Source organism: Drosophila suzukii, chromosome 3 (assembly GCF_043229965.1).
Source record: "Drosophila suzukii chromosome 3, CBGP_Dsuzu_IsoJpt1.0, whole genome shotgun sequence".
Lineage (NCBI taxonomy): Eukaryota > Metazoa > Arthropoda > Insecta > Diptera > Drosophilidae > Drosophila > Drosophila suzukii.
The window spans coordinates 6,372,109-6,379,213 of record NC_092082.1 but is presented as its reverse complement, the minus strand read 5'-3'; positions in this window follow the sequence as shown (position 1 = coordinate 6,379,213).

The following is a 7,105-nucleotide window of genomic DNA, read 5'->3' as shown; positions in this document are numbered from 1 at the left end:
ATATTACCCAATTGTGACAAGGAATTCAAGACATAAAAATGTCAACGATCTATTCAAATAAAGACAGTGAATAAATTATAATATTTACCCTGTTCATGCTTTACAAAATTAATTAAATATAAGCTTTTCATTGAATCTTCAACAGATAAAGCACCAAGTAGGAAAATAAGTAAATTATGATTGTCTTTTTAGGTCGCAGCCTGCTTAACTTAAGCCATTCAAAGTCTGAGCCAAATTAATAACATTATGCAAATTTTAAAAGATCCCATAAATCAAGGCATTGATTGTGCCATGAAATAAATGTGCGCCCAAAAGGCAAATAATGGCAGAGTCATTAGATAAATTTATATCGAATTCCACACAAACAGTGGCAAATTGAAAAAAGACAACGATGGCAACAACAACGAGCTAAAAAAAGCAGATAAGGGGGAAATCGATAACAACGAGCAAATTGAAACCGAAAATTTACAGTAATCAGCATAATATAGAAAACCGCCATTAAAATCATTATGTACCAAGTTTAATGCCTATTTATGGCTGATTTCAATTTAAGTAGCAAACCATCCTCCCCCTCTTGACAAACAAATCGGAATACACACTGAAATACCGAAAACCTGCTGGCGTTAATTTCCAATAAAAAGCCGCTCTGCAAAAAGTAATTAACAACAAATTACGAAACCGTAGCAAACAAAAACGGCCTGAACAACCGCCGCAACCAACACACTTAAAGCTAATTAAATTTTACGCTGATTCCCCCCACAAAAACCCCCTTCCCCCCACGATCCATAACTGATTGTTGGCAATAACGACGACCGCAGAGAATCGAGAGCCACAACATCTGGCACGAGTAGAGCCAAAATAATAACACTATATGTATAAAATAAAAATGATCAAAAAGTTTTGGCATTCATTTAAAAGAAAGCCCGCCGGTCGCCCAATGAAATCAAATAAATTAAGCGCTGACCAGCAGCCAAACACAATTTGAAGCCACCTAATTGATTTGCCAATAAAGTTAAAATCAAAAAAAGAAAGGAAGGAAGGACTCGCCGCATGAAAGGCGAGACTCCATAGCCTGTAATTTGTAACCGGCCAACTGCAAGAGCCAAAGTAATTGACGCCCCACACACACACACGAACCCATACATATGTACATTAATTACCAGAAAGTAAAGGAAACCGAAAGGTGGAAGGACTCGGACTCTGGTCCAATGCCAACGGGGCTATGACGACACCGACGGCTGGCCAAAAACCATTTGGGCCCGGCCAAGCGAAACTAATGTCCAGCCGCCCAGTGGAAATGTCATTCGTGTGCAATTGTCGCCGCCGCTGTAATTTTCTTTGGCAATTCTTCTCTATTAAAGACAACGCATCTCCGGAAATGGGATGTATCTTTCAGGATAAGTGCATCCAGACAAATAAAAGAGATATTTGAGTTACTTTGGAGAACTTACTTATAAACATGGAAATGAAATCATGCCTATTTAAAAAGATGAAAAATATATAATAAGATACTAAAAGATCTGAGCAGGAGCCCCATTAGTAGTACATTATTATAATATCACACTTACTTCTACAAAAAATTAAAATTCCAAAAACAAAAAAAATAGTTTTCTTATAATATTTAAATCATATACCTGGCAGAAATGTTGTCATATTATTTTAATATTACAAACATTTTTATTTTTTAATTAATAAAATTATAATAAAATATAGCAAGAAATTATAAGATCTTAGTTTTTTCAAAATAAAAGGAAATATATGTGTATGTCTGTAGCTTAAAAACATTAAAATTCTATAATTTGCGAAGAGTTTAAACTAGTCCTGTTATTCTAAACTATTTTATAATATTGACAACACTTTATAGATGCATTTATACATCTTTTGATTCTATACTCTTTAAAAAGAGATAAGAGAGGTATCTTCTGAAGCTTTTCGGAAAAAATCATTTATTTGTAAAGGGGCCGCAAAAAAGGATGTACCGCCATGAGGCAACCACCAATGGTGCAATGCCGCGAAGTTGACCATCCAGCCATGTGAACGCGGTTTTGCCCCGCAGCGCGAATTGCAATCATATTAAAAGCAGAGCCCCAGTGCAAAACATTTGATGCCAGTGCAGAACAGCGCGAACATGTGGCATGTGGCGCGAAGGGGCGCAATGGCCGCGATCCTCCGACCTCCGACCTAAACTAATCATGGCTACCCATCAACTGAGCGGTGGCCAAAGCGAGAAAAAAATAGCCTCAGAAACCGTAACACTTTGGCCCGCCATTTGCATTTCCCCAGGAAAATGGTGGGGCATTGTGGGCAGACTGGCTCAAAGCGAATGCTGCCAAATGCTAATTTCCTGGCTGAAAACTTTTTGGTCATTTGCTTTATTAACGGCAAAAGATATAGAAAAAGGCAAGCCGTGCTTTAACCCATTTGAGGTAAGGTTTAAAATATTACTAAAAGATTTAAAATACCTTTCAAGTGCTCAGAGGTATATTTTCTTAACATTATGATATACATAAAAATATCAAGAAGAATCTAAATATTTTTAAAATGTTTATCTAGTATTTTTAGGCATGGTTTTTAGTTTGGCAATCCTAACGCTACTTTTGTATTGGTCATAATAATAAATAAGGTATTTTTTAAACAATTAGATTATCATTGAAGAATCACTTTTTAATGTTGATATAGAGGGTTAACTGCAGTGTCCAGGTTTGAATTAAATCTCTAAGATTTCCGGATGTGGCGCTAAGTGCACACCCGCATCCATTCGAGCTTTGCATAACTCATTAACGGCGAAAGTTTCTGGTGCTGACACTATCTGAGATGGAGATAAGGCCCCCGGCTGGCTGGCCGCAAAAGACAGGCCCCCAAATTCAGAATCCGAACGGAAAGAGCTGCAGATTTCTCCACTGGCACCGGGGTCAAGTGGGGCATTTATCAGGACAGGGATTGCACAATATGGCCGCATAAGGCATGGCCATCATCATCAGCATCTGCATCATCATTATCCCTACGATCACATGCTGCATGTACGCAACAAAAATTAATTGTGCCCACATGCAACAGGAAACGAGACCGAAACGGATCCAAGCCCTTGCCGCAAATGAGAAACTTGGACAATCGCATTCACACATTCTCGGCCAGAGACAATTGAAACTTTTTGTTCGAGGACGAGTACGAGTACGAGTAGGAGAATGAGAATGAGAATGAGGACGACTACAATTCTGGCTGCATTCACATTTGAGGACATAAGCTTTTCTTCTTGGCCGACCAGCTTGACATGCGTTGGCAGGAGCTCCGTTCCCACTTTTCAACTTCTCCACTCTCATGTGCCAAAGCATGTGTTTGGGCACTGCAAAAATGTGAACAATCAGAGCATTGCAATTAGTTGTCTGGCAAGAACTATGATAGGGTGCATTTTAACGAACTTGTATTGCTCTGTGATATATCAAATTATTAAAGATAAAGGGCTTTGAACACAAAAATGCAGTGTTACCAATATCAGTGTTAAAAAGATATTCATAAGAAAATTGTTTCTAATAATTCCTATTTATTTAATTGCTTTATCCCAATAAAATTCCTAGACTGGCTTACCATTTTCTCCGAGTGCCTGTGCGTACACATAAGTTGGCCAAGCTGTTGGCCTGCTTGTGGTCGGTTTGCCTTCCAGCCATATAGCCATCCATTCATTCAGTTTGACATGGCAGCTGCCTGGTCAGCCACCCGACTCCCCTCTATATAGCACCATCCACCAATCCCTCCTCGATTCCTTTCCTTTCCCATTCAAAGAACTCTTGTTATGCTCGCCCTGCTTGCGGTTTTGTCCATGGCCAAATGCAACAGCGTCTAAGGGAACACCGCGGTGGGTGGTATGTAGCTGACTGGCAAGACAAACCTCGAGCCGCAGTCTACACGGGGAGAAAATGTCGGCAAACTAGTTAATAAACATATAACTCTGTTGTTTTGAGTTCTGAACTATTAGCGCATCTTTAAACATTTTTTTTTTAAATATTTATTCTTTTTTAAAAATGTTTTTAAAAATTAAAACCATCTCAAGATATGTAGATCTTGTATTTGCCTCATAGTTTACAATAAATAACATTGGTTATAATTTAAAATTAAAAGGAAAAACTTTATTTTTCGTTGGAAATTAAAAATTTCATCTTAAATTTACTGTATTCTTTCATTATTTAGTAATTTTTTACTGAGTCCTCTGTAGAAAAATTGTAGGAACTCCAACTTTTCGTTGGCATACTATTTTTTTGACTATAGGAACATACTAAAGTATTGAAAATACCTGATAGCAACCGATTTTCAATTCTAGTATTGTTTTTTTTCCACTGCACAGTCATTGACGAAGTCTTGTGGCCGTACTAGTTGCCGGAGTCGCAATCGGAGTCAGTTGAGTGCCTTTGTTGCGGTTCATTCAGTTGTATATATGGCTCGCCGAATGTCCTTACCGTGGCTCTTTACTTGGCTTGCAGCTCTTGGCCTGCTCCCGGGCCCTCTGTTCTGTCGCCTCATCGGGGCTGTCGCATTCTTCAATGTCTCCTTTTAGTAGCGTCATGGGCTTCATACTTTGTATTGAAAAGTTTTCGCGCTCGACTGACAGCAGCTGAATGCGAAGACTGTCTTTTCTCTTCGCACATACATATAGACCTATACATTGACCGTCTTGGGAAACTTTAACTTGTGGCGGATATCCCAATGAGCCAGTTGATTGCAATCGGATGTTGCTAATTAGATCAGTATTTTGCGTTTAAAATATTAAGGAATACTTATAAGTAGAGGCGCAGTTTTAGATAATATCATTTTTCAAAGAAGATTTCTTGTCAAATTTGAGTTGTTAAGAAATGTTTTGATAAAATCTAAATAAGACATAAACCAAATCTAATTTTGGTTTGATAAAAAAAATTGATTGCCATTCAGGGATCGTTAAAAAAGGAACCGGAAAGAAAAGATTTCACAAGAAATCCGACTTCTATTTAAGAAACACTTTGAGAAAACAGATAGATCTTATTTTTCCTATATTTTTTAAGCTGAAAATATTTAAATTTTTAGCTTTTTAAAATTTTGCTTGTTGGGTAAACTTTTTGTTTCTGCCGTCCACTGCAGTCAATGTGTTTCTTTCCCCCTCCTCGGCCTGAATTTGTGTGTGTGTGCATTGTCCTCGTTGCCATTGTTTAATGGTCACATTAAAAATGCCTCATTGTTGGCTCTGTTGTCGTTGTCAACTTCTGACCGCGCCCTTTGCACAATATTTTCCACTGCATTTTCTCCAGCCCACCGCCCCTCCTACTACCCCCCACCCCCTCCCTTTTCCCATTTCCCAACCATTTTCTTTTTCTTTCGGCCACGGCGCAGCAAAGTATGCAATACAAAATGCATGCCGGCGGCATTGGACTTTTTAGTGGCTTGCATTGCACTTTCTGTTTACTCGTTCTCTGCATCGGTGTGTGTGTGAGATGTTCGTGTGTGTGTGTGTGGGTGTTTGCACGTGAGTACATTAGCTGGAAATTTAAGGTGGCCACGTGTATGTGCATGCTGCCTCTGCACAGTGGGCATTTACGGCAAACAAAACATCCTTTGTGGCCATCGACTTTTCGTGGATTCTGGCGCAGCTGCCGCAGCAGCAGAGTCCTTCATGTGAGCACAATGCCCAATGGCAACAAGGTGCTGCAGCCTGCACTTTTCCACCAACCCCACCACCTCCCCCATTTGACCCCCTCTCAGGGGCATTGAAAGAGCTTATTATGGCTGATGGCGCTCCACCCAGTGATGCTGGAAAACTAATTCAAAAGCAGGCCAAGATGTCTACGAAGAAATTAACAAAAACCCATCTGATGAATAGGATTATTCGCCTTTATAAACAATATCATTTTTGTTCATTAAAAGGTGTAACGAGATTCTAAAATAAAAGTATAAAATTTAGTGAAAAGTGATCTTTAAATTATTAAATAAATTAAAATGGTTTTTTTAGAGATGGCATTTTGGGATACTTGGTATATTTTATATACCTAACTAAAACTAATTTAAATAAAATTGAAACAACTATATATTGTTTTTAGGGTTTTATAAGATGCCAGAAATATTTATATATTTTTATTATTTTTTAAGGATTTCATAGTGGCATACCAAATATTTAAAAAACATTTGTTTTCTACTTTTAAAATCGAGCAGAAACTTAGTATTCTACAATGCATATATATATATATAGTTAGAATAACTAACTAACTAATAAAACTATTCGAGTTGCCATCACAGTTCTTAAGTACTCTAATGTTACGTACTTGGAGGGGTGGCTAAAAGGGGGCGGTGAAACGGAGTCGAATTGGCAACAGAAAGGAAGCTTATTTGAGTTGTTAACTGATGTGGGCGTGGCTCTGTTGGCTCCACTAATAGTTTGTTGTTTGCCAGCTTCTTCTTTGTGTGTGTGTGAGAACTTGGGTCCCTTGGGAGAAATTAGATAATTGAAAATGAAACTGGATATAATGGTGCTTCTGATCGAAGTTAAGTAAGCTTAAAAGCTTACCTCTGCGGGGCAGGAGAAAATTACTTCGAAATTGCCAATAAGAAAAAAATCCGATTTATCGAAGCAAAGATAATCCGCAGCAACTATGTGCTGATGATTCAATTGTGTGGCAATTTGAAAAGTTACTGAAATAATTATACCGAAATATGGATGAAAATCCACAAATCACGCAGCCAGCCGGAAATGGCATTAAAATAATACATTAACTACACCAAACGTTGCGTCGCCCCCACAAAAAATGTGATTAATTTAAAGGAATGCGAGGACGTTGTGGGTGGGAGGCCCACAAAGTTATTAACGTAGAGTTCCCGCCCCAATACCATTCACGAGTAATAGCATTGTAATAAAAACAAATTTCCACAAACGTTTGGCCTAATTGTACGATGGAAAAAAAGAGACGAAGAAAAGAATTACCCCCTCCTTAGCCCCGAGAATTTTTCCTGCGGTTTTTGGTGGGTGCGGACTATTTGCGGGGACTGTTGCTCGTGCGACCAGCGTGACACAGAAAATTTCACAGCACTGCCAAAAGCAGCGAAAATCCCCCACAAATTGTTTTGGCCAAGTAGTTGCATGTGAGTGGCG